General features: G+C 40.7%; 1 protein-coding gene and 1 long non-coding RNA gene across 2 annotated transcripts in view; one reads left to right on the forward strand and one right to left on the reverse strand.

Annotated features, from left to right (window-relative positions):
• LOC147567636 (uncharacterized) overlaps positions 1-6,562 on the forward strand; it is a 94,154-nt gene extending 87,592 nt beyond the window's left edge. The window contains exon 3 of the long non-coding RNA XR_015230811.1: positions 6,077-6,562. This is a non-coding gene — a long non-coding RNA (uncharacterized LOC147567636). The remainder of the gene's footprint in view (positions 1-6,076) is intronic.
• Positions 1-21,207, reverse strand: part of LOC147567637 (uncharacterized) — a 185,084-nt gene that overhangs the window by 85,349 nt on the left and 78,528 nt on the right. The window lies entirely within an intron of this gene.

The raw sequence follows: 21,207 nt of genomic DNA on the forward strand, positions 1-21,207 counted from the left end.
AGTCGGGGCTCGTCATAGCTTGGTTGTAGCTACTCAGCTCATTATCTTCTAATAGTAGGATATCTATTTTCTGAGATAATTCCTGGAGCCTTTGAGATCTACGAGGGGCCTGAGCAACTTTTGGAGTGTTCTCAACTAGTTGAGATGTCTCCAGCGAATTTAATTCGACTTGAGCGGGAGGTACTATCTTGACCTCGTTCTCCTCTTCCATACTTTGTGTATAGATAGGAGCCGCTAAACCTCTTGATATCTCTATATCTATGTTTATTTGTTGCTCATATCGAATTTCATCGATATCTACATTTCTCCCACTTGTCTGCTTGGAAAGGAATTCCTTTTCAAGGAAGACACCATCTCGAGCAACAAACACTTTGTTCTCAGATTCGTGGTAGAAGTAGTAACTCCTTGTCTCTTTCGGATAGCCCACAAAGAGACATTTGTCTGATTTGGGTGCGAGTTTATCTCCTTGTAAACGTTTTACATAAACTTCGCATCCCCAGACTTTGAGAAAAGACAGCTTTGGAACCTTTCCAAACCAAAACTCATATGGCGTCTTTTCTACAGCTTTTGACGAAGCTCGGTTAAGTGTGAAAGCAACCGTTTCTAGAGCATACCCCCAGAACGTGTTTGGAAGATTTGCTAAACTCATCATAGGTCGAACCATGTCTAACAAGGTGCGATTTCTCCTTTCAGAAACACCATTCATCTGGGGTGTTCCTGGCGGAGTGAGTTGAGATACTATACCACAACTCCTAAGATGATCGTCAAATTCTTGTTTAAAAAAATTTAGACATGTAGGCCTCTACCTTGGGACATTGCGGGTAGGCCTATAGAAGAGGCCTACATGTCTAAATGGTTCTACTCAACGACATCAGTAAGAGAGTCTTGGATACTCGAGGCAAAAGGATGGATTTTACACTAAACATATGGATTGATCAGTGAAAGTGTTTAATCACCTAAATCAATGGGAATTAAGGGCAGGGCCCTAGTCCGCTTAATCCTTGAGAAATGGGATCTCGGAATCGCATTATTCATCTAGGGACACGTTTTATCTTGAATAATGTGGCAAAAACTTAGGACTTTTTGCAAAAATTATCGAATGTAATACTTAGCAAAATCCTTTTTTTGTTTCATGTAGTTTTACTATGGCAAAAATCAATCTTTTCAACCTATGTTCAATCATTGATGAGGACAAACTGAACATGGATAACTTCCTTGATTGGGAAAAGAGATTGAGAAGTGTTCTCAAGTCTACAAACAAAGAAAGCGTACTGGATACCCCTATTCCAAGGATAACTGCGAACACAAAGGTTGAGAAACAAAAGCAGGCCAAAAGTATCCGGATGAAATCAATTTCAGTAACTTGCCTTATGTTGGCCACCATGGAGCCTAATCTTCAAAAGAGATTCAGGAAAATGGATGCGCACACAATCATCCGTCGATTAAGGGACATGTCCCGAAACAAATCACGGTTGAGGAAGTACGGGACTTCCAAGGCAATCCGGAGAGGCATTGGAATGTCTGAATCAAAGAAAGAACTTCAACTGATTCAGAAGAACAAAGGGAAAAAGGAAGGAACTCACGATGCCGACCAAGGTATCTATGTTATCGAAGTTAACTTAGCAAATACATTTGATTCTCAATCCTGGGTATTCGATACCGAATGTGGTGCTCATATCATTTATGATGTGCAGGGCCTTAAGGGAATCAAGTATTTATCTGCAAGGGAGCTTGTCCTACGAGTAGCAAATAGAGCAACGGTTGTTGCGAAAGCTGTAGGAACATTCAGAATTAGACAAAGAGGGATATCACCTATTAATAAAAAAACCAGCGTTGTTCTTTATACAAAGGTGAAATGTTTTATACCAGTGCTAAGCTATACAACGGTCTCTATATTACGAATATTGAGAACGAAGTCTTTAACATAGAAACCAAAAGGCTACGGTCAGATGATTCAAATCCAAGTTACCTTTGGCATTGTCGTTTGGGTCACATTAACATGACACGCATGAAGAAGCTCCATAAGCATGGACTTCTAGGTTCGTATAATTTAGAATCATACGACACATGGGAATCATGTTTAATGGGTAAAATGACGAGGTCTTCTTTTAAAGGAAAAGGAGACCGAGCCAAAGAACCCTTGGAACTCATACATACGGATGTATGCGGACCAATGAGTACTCCGGCGAGAGGTAACTATGGCTACTTCATCACGTTCACGGATGACTTCACTCGTTATGGTTACATATACTTGATGAGGCATAAGTCCGAATCGTTTGACATGTTCAAACAATTTCAGAACGAAGTAGAGAATCAACTTGACAAGAAAATAAAAGCCATTCGATCCGATCGAGGTGGTGAATATTTGAGTCAAGAATTTGACGATCATCTTAGGAGTTGTGGTATAGTATCTCAACTCACTCCACCAGGAACACCCCAGATGAATGGTGTTTCTGAAAGGAGAAATCGCACCTTGTTAGACATGGTTCGATCTATGATGAGTTTAGCAAATCTTCCAAACACGTTCTGGGGGTATGCTCTAGAAACGGCTGCTTTCACACTTAACCGAGCTCCGTCAAAAGCTGTAGAAAAGAAGCATATGAGTTATGGTTTAGAAAGGTTCCAAAGCTGTCTTTTCTCAAAGTCTGGGGATGCGAAGTTTATGTAAAACGTTTACAAGGAGATAAACTCGCACCCAAATCAGACAAATGTCTCTTTGAGGGCTATCCGAAAGAGACAAGGGGTTACTACTTCTACCACGAATCTGAGAACAAAGTGTTTGTTGCTCGAGATGGTGTCTTCCTTGAAAAGGAATTCCTTTTCAAGCAGACAAGTGGGAGAAATGTAGATATCGATGAAATTCGATATGAGTAACAAATAAACACGAATATAGAGATATCAAGAGGTTTAGCGGCTCCTATCTATCCACAAAGTATGGAAGAGGAAAATGAGGTCGAGATAGAAAAACTCGTGGAACCTCCCGCACAAGTCGAATTAAATTTGCAGGAGACATCTCAAATAGTTGAGAACACTCCACAAGTTGCTCAGGCCCTTCGTAGATCTCAATGGGTCCAGGAATTATCTCAGAAAACAGATGTCCTACTGTTAGAAGATAATGAGCCGAGTACCTACAACCAAGCTATGACGAGCCCCGACTCCGAAAAATGGCTAAAGGCCATGAGATCGGAAATGGATTCCATGTTAGAAAATCAAGTATGGAACTTGATCGATTTGCCCGATGGAGCAACACCAATCGGATGCAAATGGGTTTTCAAAGTAAAAACTGACAAGGATGGAAACGTTAGCGTTTTCAAAGCTAGACTCGTGGCAAAAGGATACAAACAGATTCATGGTATAGACTATGATGAAACCTTTTCACCTGTCGCAATGCTTAAATCCATTCGGATCATTCTAGCAATTGCAGCTCATTATGATTATGAGATTTGGCAAATGGATGTCAAAACCGCCTTCCTGAACGGACACTTGGAAGAGGATGTGTACATGACACAACCCGAAGGTTTTGTAGATTCCAAAAATGCTGGAAAAGTTTGCAAGCTTAAGAAATCCATTTATGGACTCAAGCAAGCAAGCCGGAGTTGGAATCTTCGATTCGACGAGAAAATCAAAGAATTTAGATTTCTCAAGAATGCAGAAGAATCTTGTGTTTACAAGAAGGTTAGTGGGAGCGACCTAGTTTTCTTAGTCCTTTATGTCGATGACATATTAATCATAGGAAACAATATTCCGATGTTGGAATCAGTTAAAGACTGGCTTCGGAAATGCTTCTCTATGAAGGACCTGGGGGAGGCAGAATACATATTGGGAATCAAGATCTATAGAGATAGATCAAGGAGGATGATCGGACTTAGTCAAGAAACTTATATAGATAATATTCTTCAACGGTTCGAGATGACAAACTCCAAAAGAGGATTCCTTCCCATGTCACATGGTATGGTGCTTGGCAAAGATCAGTATCCTAAGAGTCCTGATGAGCTACCACACATGATGAAAGTACCCTATGCTTCGGCAATAGGATCAATCATGTACGCCATGATCTGCACTCGCCCAGACGTCTCATATGCTTTGAGCATGTGCAGCCGTTACCAATCAAATCTAGGCCAAGTGCACTGACACGCCGCCAAGAATATCCTAAAGTACCTGAAAAGAACTAAGGATCATTTCCTGGTATATGGCGGGGAAGATACACTAAAGGTTGTAGGCCATGTGGATGCAAGCTTTCAAACGGATATAGATGACTTCAAATCACAATCTGGGTTCGTCTACTGTCTGAATGGAGGAGCGGTATGTTGGAAAAGTTCCAAGCAGAGCACAGTTGCAGACTCTACCACTCAAAGCAGAATACCTAGCGGCCTCGGAAGCTGCAAAGGAAGGAGTTTGGATCAAGAAGTTCATGATAGAACTTGGTGTCGTACCTGGCATAGAAGAGGGCGTAACTCTCTATTGTGACAACAACGGAGCAATAGCCCAAGCCAAGGAACCAAGAGCGCACCAAAAATCCAAACATATCCAAAGGAAGTACCACTTGATTAGAGAAATCATAGAAAGAAAAGATGTGGTAATTTGCAAGGTTCATACGGATGATAACGTTGCAGATCCGTTGACCAAACCGTTACCTCAGCCCAAACATGATTCACACATGTGGGACATTGGTATAAAGCGCATTGGGGAATGGCAACAAATGTAATTTAGATTCATAAAAGAGTTTATGTGCCTAATTACTTACATTCGATAAATAAAATAAAAGGAATTTTATTTTGTCCTTAAAATTTGGTTTGGTATTTTAAGAGACAGTCCACACGATAAAGAAAACGCTCCGAGTAGGCTTGTCAGATACGTGATCTGATGAATGAAACCCTACTAAGTGAACTTGGAGTGATTCATTATCAATTCCCTAGTCCAGGTCATTGCATGGACAACAATGACTCACGAAGACTAGTACGGGAGTCGATGGGATAGCGCAGTTTCATGGGCTATAGGAATAGTGTATTCGATTCGACTACTGATGCACCCGAAAAGGTTGCACACCCAAGCGGAGGTATCAAGTAGTAATCCGGCAAAGCCGGGATCGATCTAAGGATTGGTTGGTAGTTCGGGTATCGGGAGTGTCTAGCCCACGGTCTACGAGTCACTCACTATCTTAGACTAAAAGGAAAAGGAACAAAGACAAATGGGGGTTTTGATATGATGAATAAGGAATAACAGAAGAAAACAAGTAAAGACTAGATAATCTAATGTAAATAGGCGAGAGAGATTCGGGAGAAGAGTTCGGAGGAACAAGAGTCGGGAGACGGTAAGACTCAATCCGGGTAACAAATAAGTGAGAGAGGTGTCAAAGTCCGGGAAACCATAATGATAAACCTACGACTATATGTAGTCCGATTTAATGTGTCGAAGTACAATCGATATTCGACTCCTAAAGTAGATGTCTCTAAGTACTACGTATATCCGGAGACATACCTAGTCAAACAAACGTCTAAATCGGTTAATATCGAGTCATCGAAAGTGTCGTCTAGTCGCCTAACTATGTGAAGTGCTTGACAAGACACATGAAAATACGATCAAAACGATAATCGAATCAAATGAACATCAATTCATAATCAAAACATTAAATCATATTAAACATAATCACAAATTCATCACATTTCATCTCATATAATCGACGCACTTGATTTAGCTAACATGGTGAATAAGTAATAAATGAAAAGAAATGATAAGAGAAATCCCCCTTTTTCGATGTGGCTCGACGCTAGGTTCGTCGAGAAAAATGAGTCTCTAAGTGTAGTCGATCTCCCCGTAGCGATTTTCTAGATTTCCCTTTAATAGTGACCTTTGGGTGTCCCCGAGTAAAAATCAGATTTCCCCATAGCACCCATCATCATCTTCTCCATCTCAAGAACATCCACCATTAAAGCTTCATTAAGCTTTCTCTCTCTAGAGATTTTTCACCCAAAATCAAATCAAATTACATGGGAAGATTGATCAAGACATGGGGAGTAAAAGCCCTAGGGTTTCAGCTCAAGAAAGTTGCCGGAAAACCATGAAAAATCCGATCAAGAAAGCTAGATTTCCGGCCAAAAATCATCAAAATCCGGCCAAAAATCATCAAATCCGGCCATGTCCCTTTATTCTAAGCTGTCCCGTGTCACAGCCAAGCTGCTGCCGTCGCGTTTTGCTGCTGTAGCAGCTGTTCCGACGCTGTTGTTGCCGCCATAGTTGCTGTACTGTGCGTCGCGATTTGCTGCTGTTGCGGTTTGCTGCAGTGCTGTCGCTGTTCACTGTTGTGCTGTTGCGGTTCACTGCTGCTGGCCGTCGCTACTGTTGAGTGCGTTACTGTCCGGCGAGCTGCTGTAGCTGTTGTTCCTTCCATGTTCCGACCGAACCTTGTGGTGCCGGCCAAGTTGTCCGGCACCTCCCTCTCTCTCTTTCCTCTCTTATCAAACTCTCACCCTCACCCTAGTGTTTGATTTGGTGAAAAAGATGAAGAACTCTCACTTTCTCTCTCTTCCTCCCAAGTTTTTGTATTCTCCAAAAAAATGAAGAAAAAAAAGAATGAAAAAAAAAGAAAAAGAAAAGAAAGAAAGACAAAAAGAAGAAAAAAAAAAGAATGATTAATAAAGTTGTTTATGTTATGTTTGAGCATGTTAGCTCTTTTGTGTGAGTGATTTGATTGTATATATGTGTGTTTGTGTGTATGTTCATGAATAAGTATTCATGAATAAGTATCATGAAGAGTTCGACATTCTCTCTCATCATCTTCTTTCCATTTCTTATTTAAGGAATGTCTGACTTTGGTTCCGTTAAACGCCGCGCCGTAAAAGGAGGTTATAAAAACGGATACTGCGAAGGACAGGATAGACATGAAGTTGAGTGGGAGCGCAAGAATGGATTATGTCCTCCTAACCATGTTAGGATGCAGTGTCCTCGGGCCACTTGACGAGCAACAACTGAAAATGCATGGCCGTGCTCAAATGGATTAAAAGTTAATCATTTGTTTTGACAGTTGTACTCGAGATCAAGAAAGTCTGAATGACGTGACGTATCAAATGGAATACTAAGTGACATGGGAATCGAGCATTGTACTTGTTCTAAGTCCAAGTGGGAGTCTGAAGGAGTTGAAGGAGATGTCCTTCGACCAAGGTGACAATGCGAACAATTTGTCGGATAGGACAATTGATGTGGAAGATCATCAAGTCCGATTGATTTAGGGATCGTAGAGTTGTAGCTAGAGACCAACTACGATCGTCGAATTACGAAGTAATTCGCGGCTAACTTCGATCAGATCCTACAACGGGTTACACATAAGAGTGACAAATTGATCTAGTATATGACTAGTGGGAGTGAGATATAATCATGGGAGTGTCCCATAAACATATCTCATAGGCCTAAAAAGGAATTAGGCAAAGATAGTACAAAAAGGCCAAAAACAGGATTTTTGGGCCTAGACCGGTTCGGGTACTTCTAGGACTCGGATTGGGCTGAATTTTGGAGGGTTGGTTGCTGATATAATAAAAATTTTATCTGCCAATTTTCGTGGTGTTTTGACACCTCCTCCTTAGGGAATTGAGAAAATACCAATAGTTGCTATTTTCGACTATTTCCCTAAATCTTATTCTAAAGGGTGTTTTAGGAAACCTAAAAGGAGGTGGATTCTTATTAGGGTTCTATATAAACACTCTTAGGGCAGAGAATAAGGAGTGGAATTTCTCTCTAAGCTTTCTTACTCTACCACATCAAGTAGAGAGGAGAAAGTGAGCTAATTCCCATTAACTATCTATCTAGTCAAGAAGAAAGGAGTTCTTCTTCCAACCACCATTGGTGTGCTAGCTATACAACAAGGTGGGAGATCAAATTGATTGCTCGTGTCCCAAGTAGAGGAGCTACACTTGAAGCTCTTGATTTTCTCATAAGCAATTGGAAAGGTTCGAGGGAAAACTAGCAAATAAGGTATTTATCTTTATAGTTTTAATTAATGATTATCATAGGCTTATGCATGTGATCCTGGGAATACTAGTGTAGACATTAGATGTCTTATTTCCGCTATAAACACTAGTAGAGGGGTGTAAAACCCAACAGATAGTATTAACATTCCATTATTAGATGCTATTAAACATATCCCATCTTACGCTAAGTTCCTTAAAGACAAATGCACTAGAAAGCGTAAGATGAACGTGCATAAGAAAGTCTTCTTGACTAATCAAGTGAGTTCTATTATCCAACAAACCCTTCCATCTAAGTACAAAGACCCAGGAAGTCCTACATTACCATGCACCATAGGGGAACATGAGATCGAACGAGCACTATTAGATCTAGGTGCTAGTGTTAACCTTCTTCCTTACTCGGTATACTTACAGTTTGGTTTAGGAGAAATAAAATCCACTTCTGTAGTTCTCTAGTTGGCGGATCGGTCTATTAGGCGACCACGTGGAATAGTGGAAGATGTTTTGATAAAAGTTGGTGAATTCATCTTTCTTGTAGATTTCATCATCTTGGATACCGACCCAGTTCGTGATACCCAAAGTCAAATTCCCGTCATTTTAGGACGACCATTCTTAGCTACATCTGATGCTGTCATATATTGTAGGAGTGGACTCTTAAAATTGTCTTTTGGAAACATGACTGTAGAGATGAACATCTATAAAGCTGGTCTTTTTCCAGATGATGTTGAGGATTTTAGTGAGTTGAATCTGATAGATATGTTCGTTCAGGATTCTTTACCTGAAACTTTATCCGAGGATCCCTTAGAAACACTGTTGGGTCATTTTGGCTTAGACTTTGATGAGGAGGGAAGTATCAATGAGGTAAATGCTTTGCTAGATTCTACCCCATTACTGGATACTGATAAGTGGAAAGCGAAAGTTGAACCCCTCATATTGTCAAAGCCAATTGGATTGCCAACTTTAGAGACAAATCAACTATCATCTACTAATGAGTCTAGTGGTCCTTCTATCCTAGAGTTGTCTACATCCACAGAAAAACCACCTTCCGTAGAATTGAAACCCTTGCCTGACAACTTAAAGTATTCGTTTTTAGGCCCATCTGAAACTCTACCTGTCATTATTGCTTCTGATTTAGAAAAAGAACAGGAGAGTAGACTGTTAGATGTCCTTAGAAACCACAAAGAGGCCTTAGGGTGGTCAATATCAGATTTAAAGGGTATAAGTCCTTCTGTTTGCATGAACCATATCTATCTAGAGGAAGATGCTAAACCGTCAAGGGAAATGCAACGTAGACTTAACCCTCACATGAAGGAGGTAGTTAGAGCTGAAGTCCTGAAATTATTAGGCGGGTATCATATACCCTATTTCAGATAGTACTTGGGTCAGTCCTGTTCAAACTGTACCCAAGAAATTAGGCATTACTGTAGTCAAGAACGAGTCAAATGAGTTAATACCCACCAGGATGACCACTGGGTGGCGTGTTTGTGTTGACTACAGGAAATTGAACACGATCACGAGGAAAGACCATTTTCCTCTTCCTTTCATTGATCAGATGTTAGAGAGACTAGCTGGGCATAGCTACTACTGTTTCTTAGATAGCTATTCTGGCTATAATCAGATCCCAATAGCCCTTGAAGACCAAGAGAAAACCACTTTTACCTATCCATTTGGAACTTATGCTTATCGTAGGATGCCTTTTGGGTTGTGTAATGCACCCGCCACTTTTCAAAGATGTATGATGAGCATATTTTCAGATATGGTAGAGAGGTTTCTCGAGGTCTTTATGGATGATTTTTCAGTCTTTGGCTCATCATTCGATCAGTGTCTGCATCACCTCACACTCGTGTTGGTTCGATGCAAAGAGAAGAACTTAGTTCTTAATTGGGAGAAATGTCACTTTATGGTTCGCTCAGGAATAGTCTTAAGGCATGTCATTTCTGAAAAGGGCATTAAAGTAGATAAAGCAAAAGTTGAGTTGATAAAAAGCCTCCCAGTCCCTAAAACGGTCAAAGATATTCGATCGTTCTTAGGACATGCTGGATTTTATCGGCGGTTTATCAAAGATTTCAGCAAGATATCTAGACCTCTTTGTAATCTTTTGGCAAAAGAGAACAAATTTGTCTTTGACGGTCCTTGCTTAGAAGCCTTTGAAAAACTTAAAACTTATGCTTACTTTCGCCCCTATTGTTCAACCTCCCAACTGGAGTACTCCATTTGAGATCATGTGTGATGCATCTGATTATGCCATTGGAGTCGTGTTAGGTCAACGTGAGAATAAACTTCTTCACGTTATATACTATGCCAGTAAGACGTTGAATGATGCACAGCTAAACTACTCTACCACTGAAAAAGAGTTGTTAGCTGTAGTGTATGTCTTAGAGAAGTTCAGATCATATCTCGTTGGGTCTAAGGTCATTATATTCTCTGATCATGCTGCATTAAAATATCTCTCTAAAAAGGATGCAAAACCTAGGCTGATTAGATGGATACTGCTGCTACAGGAATTTGACATAGAAATTTGACAAAAAGGGTTCCGAAAATTTTGTAGCAGACCACTTGTCTAGACTTGTAGTCGAGTCTGTCAAAGACAAGTTACCCATGAGAGAGAGCTTTCCTGATGAGCAACTCTTTAGTGTCTCCCGATTACCTTGGTTTGCTGATATAGTGAACTATCTTGCTACTAGTCAAATACCCAAACGCTGGACCAAGCAAGATCGTGATAAATTTTTATCCGAGGTAAAACGGTTCTTCTGGGACGACCCATACTTGTTTAAGTATTGTCCCGACCAGATCATTAGGAGATGTATTCCTGATGAGGAACAATTGAAAATCATTTCCTTTTGTCATGATCATGCATGTGGAGGGCATTTTAGTAGTAAAAAGACGGCTGCCAAAATTCTACAATGTGGTTTTTACTGGCCATCTATATTTAAGGATACCCATGCATATTGTTTGGCATGTGAACGATGCCAAAAGTTGGGAAGCATTTCACATAGGAACATGATGCCCCTTAATCCTATTTTGGTAGTTGAGGTCTTCGATGTGTGGGGCATCGATTTCATGGGTCCCTTCCCAAATTCATTTGGAAATCTGTACATCCTAGTGGCAGTTGACTATGTGTCTAAGTGGATAGAGGCGGTTGCTTGCAAAACGAACCCAAAAGAAATTAGACCCAACTATACAGTTATCGATATAACTATTAAAAAATCACCAAATTCGGACGAAATACAAAATTTTAAATGCTAGATATGTAGAACAAGTCGAATAGAATTACCTGGTAGAAGTTTCATTGAATTCTGACGGTCGAGCGCAAACTAATCGACGAATAGAGTTTGTATCCATCGAAACCCTAATTCCTGGTCTTTACAAGCTTCTTTGATGTTGTAAATTAGTTTGGAAAGGGATGGATAGGGAATAGAAAGGTGGGGATACGGGTGATAATTGATCTTCACGTGTAAGCAGGAATTGGAGTGGAGTTGGAAAGTAATGAAAATTGGGTGCCACATCTCGGGTAATAAAGTGGCCATGAAATTTAACTACAGTGTCTAATTTATATACCCCTCCTAAACAAATCTCACCACATTTATGTCTTACTAATTCATCCCCCATTAATACTTTACGACCCCCTGTTTAACCTTTTTCTTTCTTTTTCCTCCCATAACCAACCATAAAGAAAGTATACGATCTCCCTCTTAATTCGATAACAAATGAATATGCCGAATATTAAACAATAATTCAAATTATGTCCGATCTTTTTGTGTGACCAGTCAAAAATCATTATTTTTTGAAAGGAAAGATCTAAAGAGTGGACTTGTATTCCGTATTTTCTTTTGTCTATGTATTGTAATGCTACCCTGAACGCTTAGTTGTTCTATTATATCTATCCTTAACAAAAAAAAAAAATTAAAATAAGTATCCAATACCAAACTCCAAAGAAACCACTGAATCCGCTCGACGCACTAACTCGTCTGATTCTCTGACTCAGAGATCAGGGCGCTACAATACTACCCCCCCTTAATTGGAATTTCGTCCTCGAAATTCGAAGAAAGTAGATAATGCAACAACAGTTGCCAATGTCAACCGATTATGCCACAACTCAAACCAAGAGAACTACCTCTTTCGACGCCCACTCAGACTTCTATAACCTGTAAATTTTTAATGATTTCCTTATTCAAAGTGGTACTTCACCGAAATCAGAATCTCCTAAACTATTATGTCGTGACATTCTGACATAAGAAGAGAGTTCTCCCTAACACTTAATAGTCTTTGTCGATGATCAACATATCTTCCCTATCCACTCTACCAATCTGATCCAAGAAGATCTATGACTCAAATCTATAAATGATGAAAAACACAAACTCCCAACCAAAAAGTCAAACGGTATCATTCTGATGAGAATAAAGTCCACCCTCAAATCTGAACAATCTGACAATGTGCTAGACAATGAAATGAACCCTCAATAAGTGATCTCGCGATCCCTTTCGAAGCAGCCACTACGATGCTAAAAATTCTGACCATATGCTAAAAATACAACTGACCAACCCCTTCTACTCTTCTGCCTCATTCTATCTACCAGCTCTGAACTGAAGAGAACCTATAACTATTTCTGAAATTACCAACTCATTGCATCTAACAAAAGTCAATCTGACTAAATTCTATAAACAAACTAGATCCAACCCTTCATCCCGAATTCTTCTGCAGAATCTAAAATATTATGAAGTTGAAAACTAATATGTGCAACCATATAATAAGATGACACATATGTTTCCTCTTCCCACATCGAACTCATACTCTAAAGCAAAACCTAAAATATCAAACAATTGAACAATTAAGCCGAGTTTCCATCTTACCACAAGACCCAAGAATAATCTATAACAATCCTTGATACGAGAAAATAAAGAACAACGACCTCTATAATCAATCTATAAGTATAAGTTGTCATTGGTCCACATCCTCAAAGAAAATACCATTCTCGATAATATAAGAAAATGTCGCTGCCCACAGTATAAGAAAATAGAGAATGGAGATATCTATAATATATCCAAGTCAACATTGTCGTTGACACTATAATCTCAGGAAAATATAGCTGTTGTCTATAAGACGATAAAAATAAAAATAGAATACCGCTATAATATCTATACAAGTCATGAATAAACCAACCCTCGAGAATCATTCTACAATAACTTGAGAACCCCAGATACTTCTAACACCCAACACTATCTCAATCCATATAACCTCTAATATCGAAGTATCTCGTTGAACCAATATAATTCAATCTCATACATTAGCCTGCTAGACCAGATTTCCTCAAACTCTAAATAGAACTGTTGTCAATGAAAACCATAAAAGTTCTATATGAAAACATAAATATTCTCTAGAACGATCGGACTCAATATTATACAGTCAATACATAACTCGAGAATACCATCTCATATAGTGCAGCTGAATGAAAAGATGTATCGGATAACAAATGAATAATGGAATCAACCCCTCTCACTGGTAATAGCACTGACAACTATCCTGGACACCGACACATAACAGACATCTGTGCCACATATACTAACCTGGAAACCAACCCATCTATAATTTGTTTGTGACCAACTACCATTCAGTGAAGTAGTCTCTATCGATAAGGTTATGTGCATGATGCCCCTAAATCTCACCACCAACATCTATAGTTAATAAAAACATATGTGTCTCTATCATATAACTCTCTCTCTCAACCAGACTATGCCTTATCTGTAATCAAACTGAAATAATAGATGCTCGAAACAAATCGATCAAAGTCAACCTTGACTCTCTCCATGAATGATCTGATCGAAGCTTATAAATGAAGGAAGGTGAACAACTATCTTGAGGTCCATAATACAAGGTCTAACTGATCTTCTCATTTAGTGAATCCTTCGTAAGGTTGTGGTCAAACCATTATGGTCACAATATTCTTAAGTGATTCGATCTGTAGCTTCTTCATTACTCGATGGCATTTCTCATATTACCGATTCGCGTGGGTTAGTGATGCACCCGAAAAGGTTGCACACCCAAGCAGAGGTATCAAGTAGTAATCCGGCAAAGCCGGGATCGATCCAAGGATAGGAAGGTAATTCGGATAACGAAGGAGTCTCGTTCGCCGATCTTGGTATCACTAGCTAACTTAGACTAAGACGGAAAGAAACAAAGATAACGGGGGGTTTTAGATTGAATAAGTAATAAGAAAAGAAAACGAGTACAACTAAACTAAACAATCAATGTAAACGGGCGAGAGAGATTCGAGAGAAGAGTCGAAGGAACAAGAGTCGGGAGACGGTAAGACTCGATTCGGGCAAACATCGATCGAGAGGGATACTTCGATCCACAAGATTGAAAGTGACAATTACTAATAATCTATTCACATGAAAATGCAATTAACTTCACCCACATTGACAATCCTAAGCATCATGTGTCTAACTAAGCATAATCGATCAAACGTCACTAAGCATCGACTATCAAACTTATACACACTATCTAATGAATTACAAATGAACAAATATGACATTAATAAGCATAATACGTCAAACTAAGCATAATCGATCAAACGTCACTAAGTATCGATTATCAAACTAAGTACGCATTATCAGACTTTGTGTCAATAGGCGATTAAGGTCAAGGCTTCTAGTTTATAAAACTAGACGAAGTCAATTAAACTCACATGTAAACAAATAATAAGTCATTCATCACATTCAAATCATGCTTCAAGAGTAAGGTGTCGAATTCGGGGAATCCATAATGATAAACCTACGACTATGTGTAGTCCGATTTGATGTGTCGAGGTACAATCGATATTCGACTCCTAAAGTAGATGTCTCTAAGTACTATGTATATCCGGAGATCATACTTAGTCAAACAAACGTCTAAATCGGTTAATCCCAAGTCATCGAAAGTGTCGTCTAGTCGCCTAACTATGTGAAGTGCATGACAAGATACATGAAATTATGACTTATACTACGATCGATATCGAATACTTCGTTTCGTCTATTAACTATGCGAAGTGCTTGACAAGACACATGAAAATACGATCAAAACGATAATCGAAATAAATGAACATCAATTTATAATCAAAACATCAAATCATATTAGACATAGTCACGAATTCATCACATTTCATCTCATATAATCGACAAACTAAAGTTAGCTAAACATGGTGATTGAATAAGAAATGGAAAGGAAATGGTGAGAGAATCCCCCTTTTTCGATGTGGTTCGAGGCTAAGATCGTCTGAAAATATGAGTTTTTAGTTGCAGCCGATCTCCCCTTAGCAATTTCTAAGTTCCCCATAGCGACCACCATCATCTTCTCCATTTAGAACACAACCTCCATTAAAGCTAACCCTAGCTTTCTCTCTCTAGAAATTTCTTGCCCAAAATCAAATCAAACTACATGGGAAGCTAGCCAAGATGATGGGGAGCAAAAGCCCTAAGGTTTCGAACCAAGAAGGTTGCCGGAAAACTCATATAAGTCCGGCCAAAATATGAAGAAATCCGGTCAAAATCCATTGAATCCGACCATAAGGTGTTGTCCCGGCCAAAAGACCACTGTCCCGAGCCGTGAGCTGCTTGTCCTTGCACGTCCGAGCCGTGAGCAGCCGTGCATCCCGTGCCGGCCTGTTGAAGACCCTAGCTGTTGTGCGTGTTGTTGCTGCTGGAGCATCCCGTGTTCCGGTCGGAGCTTCTGTGCGCGTCCCGGGAAGGGTACTGTCTCGTGCTCTCCCGTGCTCCGGTGCAGCTCTCCCGAGCAGCAGCTCGTGTGCAGCCCGAGCTGCTGCTCGGCCGGCCAAAGCTAGGCCGGCCTAGTGTGCTGGCCGGCCTATGCTTTGGCCGGATCCTCCTTCTTCTTGCTCTCTTGTTCTCTCTCTATCAAACCTTAGTGATGAAGAACAAAACCCTAGCCTCCTTTTCTCTCTTGCCTCTTTGTTGTCCAAGCTAGAAGATGATGAATGAGGAAGAAGATGAATAGTGTATTTGACTCAAACCCTAGACTTAGTCAGCCTTGACTTTGACTCAAACTTGAGTCCATTGGGTGCCTCCAAAATCTCTTCCTTCTTTCATCTTCTTTGGGCTTGGGTTTTATTCCTTCATATCTAGGCTCTTGGGTTTTAGACTTAGGCTTTAATCTACACTTGGAAATCAAGGGGGGTGCCTTCATAGAATCTTTGTTTTAAGACCGAACCTCGACTTCTTTCTTTCACAACTTCTCCGTCCGAACTCGGAATGGACTTCCGTTTTCACCGTTGGACTCGTCTTTGACTCCTCTTCTCATTTGATTTGTTTGAAGTCTTTTTCTCTCGTTTTGGGTACATGAAATGATAGTGATAATTCGCTCCCTTTATTCCGAATTAAGTTCTTTATTCCAAATATGGTACCCAAACAAGAAAAACACATAAAATGTTATTGATAACACTCGAAAAGGAATAATTAGTCTAAGTTAGGCTCTCCAAATGTGACATTTTCATGTCACATCAAGATCCCCAAACTTAAACATTGCTAGTCCTCGAGCATATAAAACAAAATAAAAGCCTAACTCACTTTCGGAGGCATCCCGGTTGCATTTAGCGTATGCAACAAGCCTTTAAACCTCTAGGTTACCCCTAGAGGACGAGTGTCGTCTCGTGAGGGTTTCCATAGATGACACCCACAAACATCGTGGTTTCAAATACACAAGGGTCCAAAATCCAAATCATAGATAAACATGGTTCATATAGTAAAGGGTTTAAGCATGTCAATGCATAATGAATCAAGTAAATGAGCTGTTGTAAAAGCTAAAGGCCCCTTCACTAATGATCTTACCCTAAAGTGCTAGTGTCATACCATAACGAGCAACATCTATGTTCCGAAGTCACAAAACCTTGATTCCTAAGTTAGTACATTTCGCCTCGACTTCGGCCTCACGGACATACACTCCAAATATGAAATCACTCAAGAATGGTTCGCTCTTATGTGTGAGTGTGATCACTAACATGGACTCAACACATAAAAAGGGGTGAGGACAACATTTTGGAACGAATGATCTTCGAAAAGGAAGTAGACACTAAATAGAGTGGGGAAGCTCACTCGCCCTTCTCACCCATTCTACCCTCTAAGAATGCCTTCTAAAGGTTAACGGATACTAGAAATGGATGATGGTGGTGGATTCCGAGAATGTCGAACTCTTCATGATAGAACCTCTTAAGCATTTCCACATTCGTTTCTTGCTTCGAATACTTATTCATGAACATACACACAAACACACATATATACAATCACATCACTCACACAAAAGAGCTAACATGCTCAAAACATAACATAAACAACTTTATTCATCATTCATTTTTTTTTCTTTTTGTCTTTCTTTCTTTCTTTTTTTCACTTTTTCACTTCTTTTTTTCACAACACAACATCACATAAAACAAACATAACTCGCACAATACTATATTCGTGCAATCAACTTTTTTTTTCCTTTCATACTTGCTTTTGACATTCTTCGTTCTTTTCTTCTCATGTCTTCATTCTCGGGATATAAGATGATGATGGTAATGGAGTATCCGCCTCCCTCTAGTTGGCATTCTCATCGGGTTTCATAGACTACAAGGACAAGGTTAATTCGCTATCCTAATGTCACTCCTAGTGGCTAAGGAAGTTGAGCACACGAGATCAAATGAGCTCTTTTAATAGGTACGAGGTTGAGTAGCTCTTCATTCTACTCGGAGTTAGCGCGGAAGAGTACACTCGAAGGGCAATTTAGGCTTTGAGCTCTCACATGGGTTAAGTCTCCACTAATGACTACTCTAGGTCTCTTAGAGATGTTTCTTCTTCACTAAGATGTTACTCCCATAGTATAACACAAACACTCAAAGACTCGACTTTCATGCAAAGACCATTAGCAATCACAAAACCCATCAACTCGATACATATGCATCAACATTCTTAAAACTATCACTATAATCACATGCAAATCTACTCAAAATGTTCAAAAATTTTCAAATTTTGGCTAATTTGAACCCTTTTGTCTTTGAAACCCATGGTCATGCATTGGTTATGGTCATATCCCGCATCCCCAAACTTAAAACTAACATTGTCCTCAATGTTCTAAGCATACACTCACCAAAAGATAAAGAGGCACATCAATTTAAAGAGAAGAGTGGAGAGATATTACCATAACCGAAGGAGATAAAGGATGATACTACCAAGGCTCATGTATAAAGAGGTTCCAAGTTGATGTCAAGCTCGCGCCATCCCCAAACTTGGAACAAACCACGTCTTAGAAGTAAAACATGTAAGAACTGCTCCTAAAATATCCAAAACATAATGAGAATGAAGCACATAAAAGACATGACCATATAAAATGACCACTCACGCGGGATCACTCGATTGCATTAAGCTATGCAATTAGCCTTTGATTCTCTTGTTTTCACACAATAGCACGAGTTATGTCTCGCGGAGGGTTTCCAGAGATGTTACCCACAAACATCAAGGCACGTCTCAATTGGCCTAACGATCATATAGCAAAAGACGAAAGATTTGGGGATCAACCCAAAGAAAGATATATATACAGGTGCTAATCGTCTCACAATAATATCAAAGTAAAGAAGTGCACGTGAGACGACAAACGAAAAGAAGCCATCCCCAAACTTAGTGGGTGCACGATGTCACGGGGTAAAGTCTCCGCTCCTACTTTAGCACCGTGCGGCACTTGACTTAGCTTCCTCCTAAGTACAAGTCTAAGTCTTAACCTTTCCAAATGCCTAAGTAACCTTTACTAAATAGGCAAAGACCCAAGAAAGATAAGCTTTCAAAGTGTGCACCAATTAAAGAGAACTTTGATCTTTATTACTAAGAACTCTTTGTATACAAGAAGGCTTTTGGGCACGTTTCCCAAGTCACTCAACTCTCACACTATTGCTTTGAATCCTTGCTTGGATGCTTTACAAATGAGGGGGTGATCCCCTATTTATACTAGTTCCTATATACAATGGATGGCTAGGATTTATCCACATGTAACACATCTAATGGTGATGGAAATCTCTAGATTACTTGGGCTCCAAGTATCTCTAGGAAATATCTCTTTGCCATCTCTAGAAAACTCCTTGGGCTGGGCCAAAGAAGGTGCTCCAACTATGTACAATGCAGCCCGGAACATGTGTGCTGTTTGAGCTGCTAAGGAAGCTGTTGTCTGGGCTGTTGTGGTGCTCTCGGGTAGCTACTGTCCGGCCCACTTAGCTGCTGTTTTGTGATCCAATCATGTGGGCTGTGACATTCTCCCCCACTTAAGCCGCAGACGTCCTCGTTGCGGTCTCCTTATGGTACTTGGCGATAAGATCCTTATGTTGCCATAAGGTGTCTTCATGCTCCCAGCTTGCTTCACTGTCTGGTAGCCCCTTCCATCGCACTAAGTACTCCTTATAGACGCGTCCTGCTCTGGAAACCCGCCGATGAGACTCGATGCTTTCTACCTCTTTGTCAAAGGAGGTAGTCATTGTCACAGGTGCTCTGCTGCTCTGGCCTCTGGTTGCATCTTCTGGATCCGCATGATAAGGCTTGAGGCAGCTTACATGAAAGACGGGATGGATTTTGAGATGTGCTGGAAGTTCCAGCCTGTAAGATGCCTTCCCGACCTTCTTAAGTATGGGGAATGGTCCCTCATACCTCCTGATCAGCCCCTTGTGCACCCTTCGAAGGGACTTGAACTGATTTTGGTTGAACTTGAGCATCACCAAGTCTCCAACCTGAAACTCCAATGGACGCCTCTTTTGATCGGCATATTTCTTCATCTTCTTGGCGGCCTTTTCCAAGTAAGATCTGGCAACGTCAAGCTCCTTTTGCCATCCTTTGGCAACATGGAAGGCTGCCGGGCTTGCACCCTTATACCCACCTGCAAGAGTAAGTGGGGTAAGTGGTTGTTGGCCTATAGCCAACTCAAACGGACTATGCCCAGTTGATTCACTCTTCTGCAGATTATAGCAAAACTGGGCAATGTCTAGGAGCTCCACCCAATTCCTTTGGTTGGCTGTGACGAAGTGCCTTAAGTATAGCTCTAAGAGTGCATTGACCCGTTCCGTCTGCCCATCTGTCTGAGGATGGAAGCTCGTAGAGAAAGATAGCTCCGACCCAAGTAACTTGAATATCTCCGTCCAAAATTTGCCAGTGAACCTTGGGTCCCGATCACTGACAATGTTGGCAGGTATACCCCAATACTTGACTACATGCTTTACAAATAACCTTGCGGCTTGTTCGGCAGTGCAGTCGGTAGGTGCAGCGATGAAGGTAGCATACTTGGTGAACCTGTCAACCACCACAAGTATGGAACCTAACCCATCAACTTTGGGTAAGGCAGAAATGAAGTCCAAAGAGACACTTGCCCAAGGCTTCTCTGCTATAGGAAGTGGCTCCAATAGTCCTGCTGCCTTCTTTTGCTCCACTTTATCCTGTTGGCATATGAGGCAGGTTCTCACATAGGATTCCACATCCTCCATCATCTTTGGCCAATAGTACCTCAGCTCGAGCAATGCCATAGTCCTCCTCTGGCCTGGATGTCCTGCCCACCTGGTATCATGACATTCCCTTAGGAGTGTCCGACGGAGATCCCCGTACTTTGGCACATAAAGCCTGTTCCTTTTTGCAAAGAGAAGACCATTATCTACCCAGAACTTCTTGGTCTTCCTTTCACGAGCGGCCTGCATTAGCTTCTGTGCATGGGAGTCATGTTGAAGTCCCTCCCGTATCCGGTCCAAGTATAAAGTGTCGGGTTGACTGACTATTGCACAAAGCCTTGAGGGTGCTAGCTCTGCCTTTCGACTTAGTGCATCAGCAACATGGTTGGTGCGACCTGGCTTATATTCCATCTTCATATCGAACTCGGCCAGAAAGTCTTGCCACCTTGCTTGCTTAGGACTTAGTTTCTTCTGGGTCTGGAAGTAGCTTGTGGCAACATTATCAGTGTACACTGTGAAGAAGTTGCCCAGAAGATAGTGCCTCCATGTCCTTAAGCAGTGCACCACAGCTGTCATCTCTTTCTCTTGGACCGTGTAGCGCCGCTCCGTATCGTTAAGCTTCCGACTCTCATATGCAATAGGATGACCCTCCTGCATAAGAACACCTCCAATAGCAAAGTCAGAAGCATCTGTATATACCTCGTAAGGTTTAGTATGATCTGGCAAGCTAAGTACAGGCTCTTTCATAACAGCTTGCTTTAGATCATCAAAGGCAGCTTGGCATTTATCAGTCCACAACCAAGCTTGGTT

Source organism: Eschscholzia californica, unplaced genomic scaffold, assembly GCF_041429995.1.
Source record: "Eschscholzia californica isolate CP2 unplaced genomic scaffold, dmEscCali1.0.p SCAF_1, whole genome shotgun sequence".
NCBI classification, from domain to species: domain Eukaryota; kingdom Viridiplantae; phylum Streptophyta; class Magnoliopsida; order Ranunculales; family Papaveraceae; genus Eschscholzia; species Eschscholzia californica.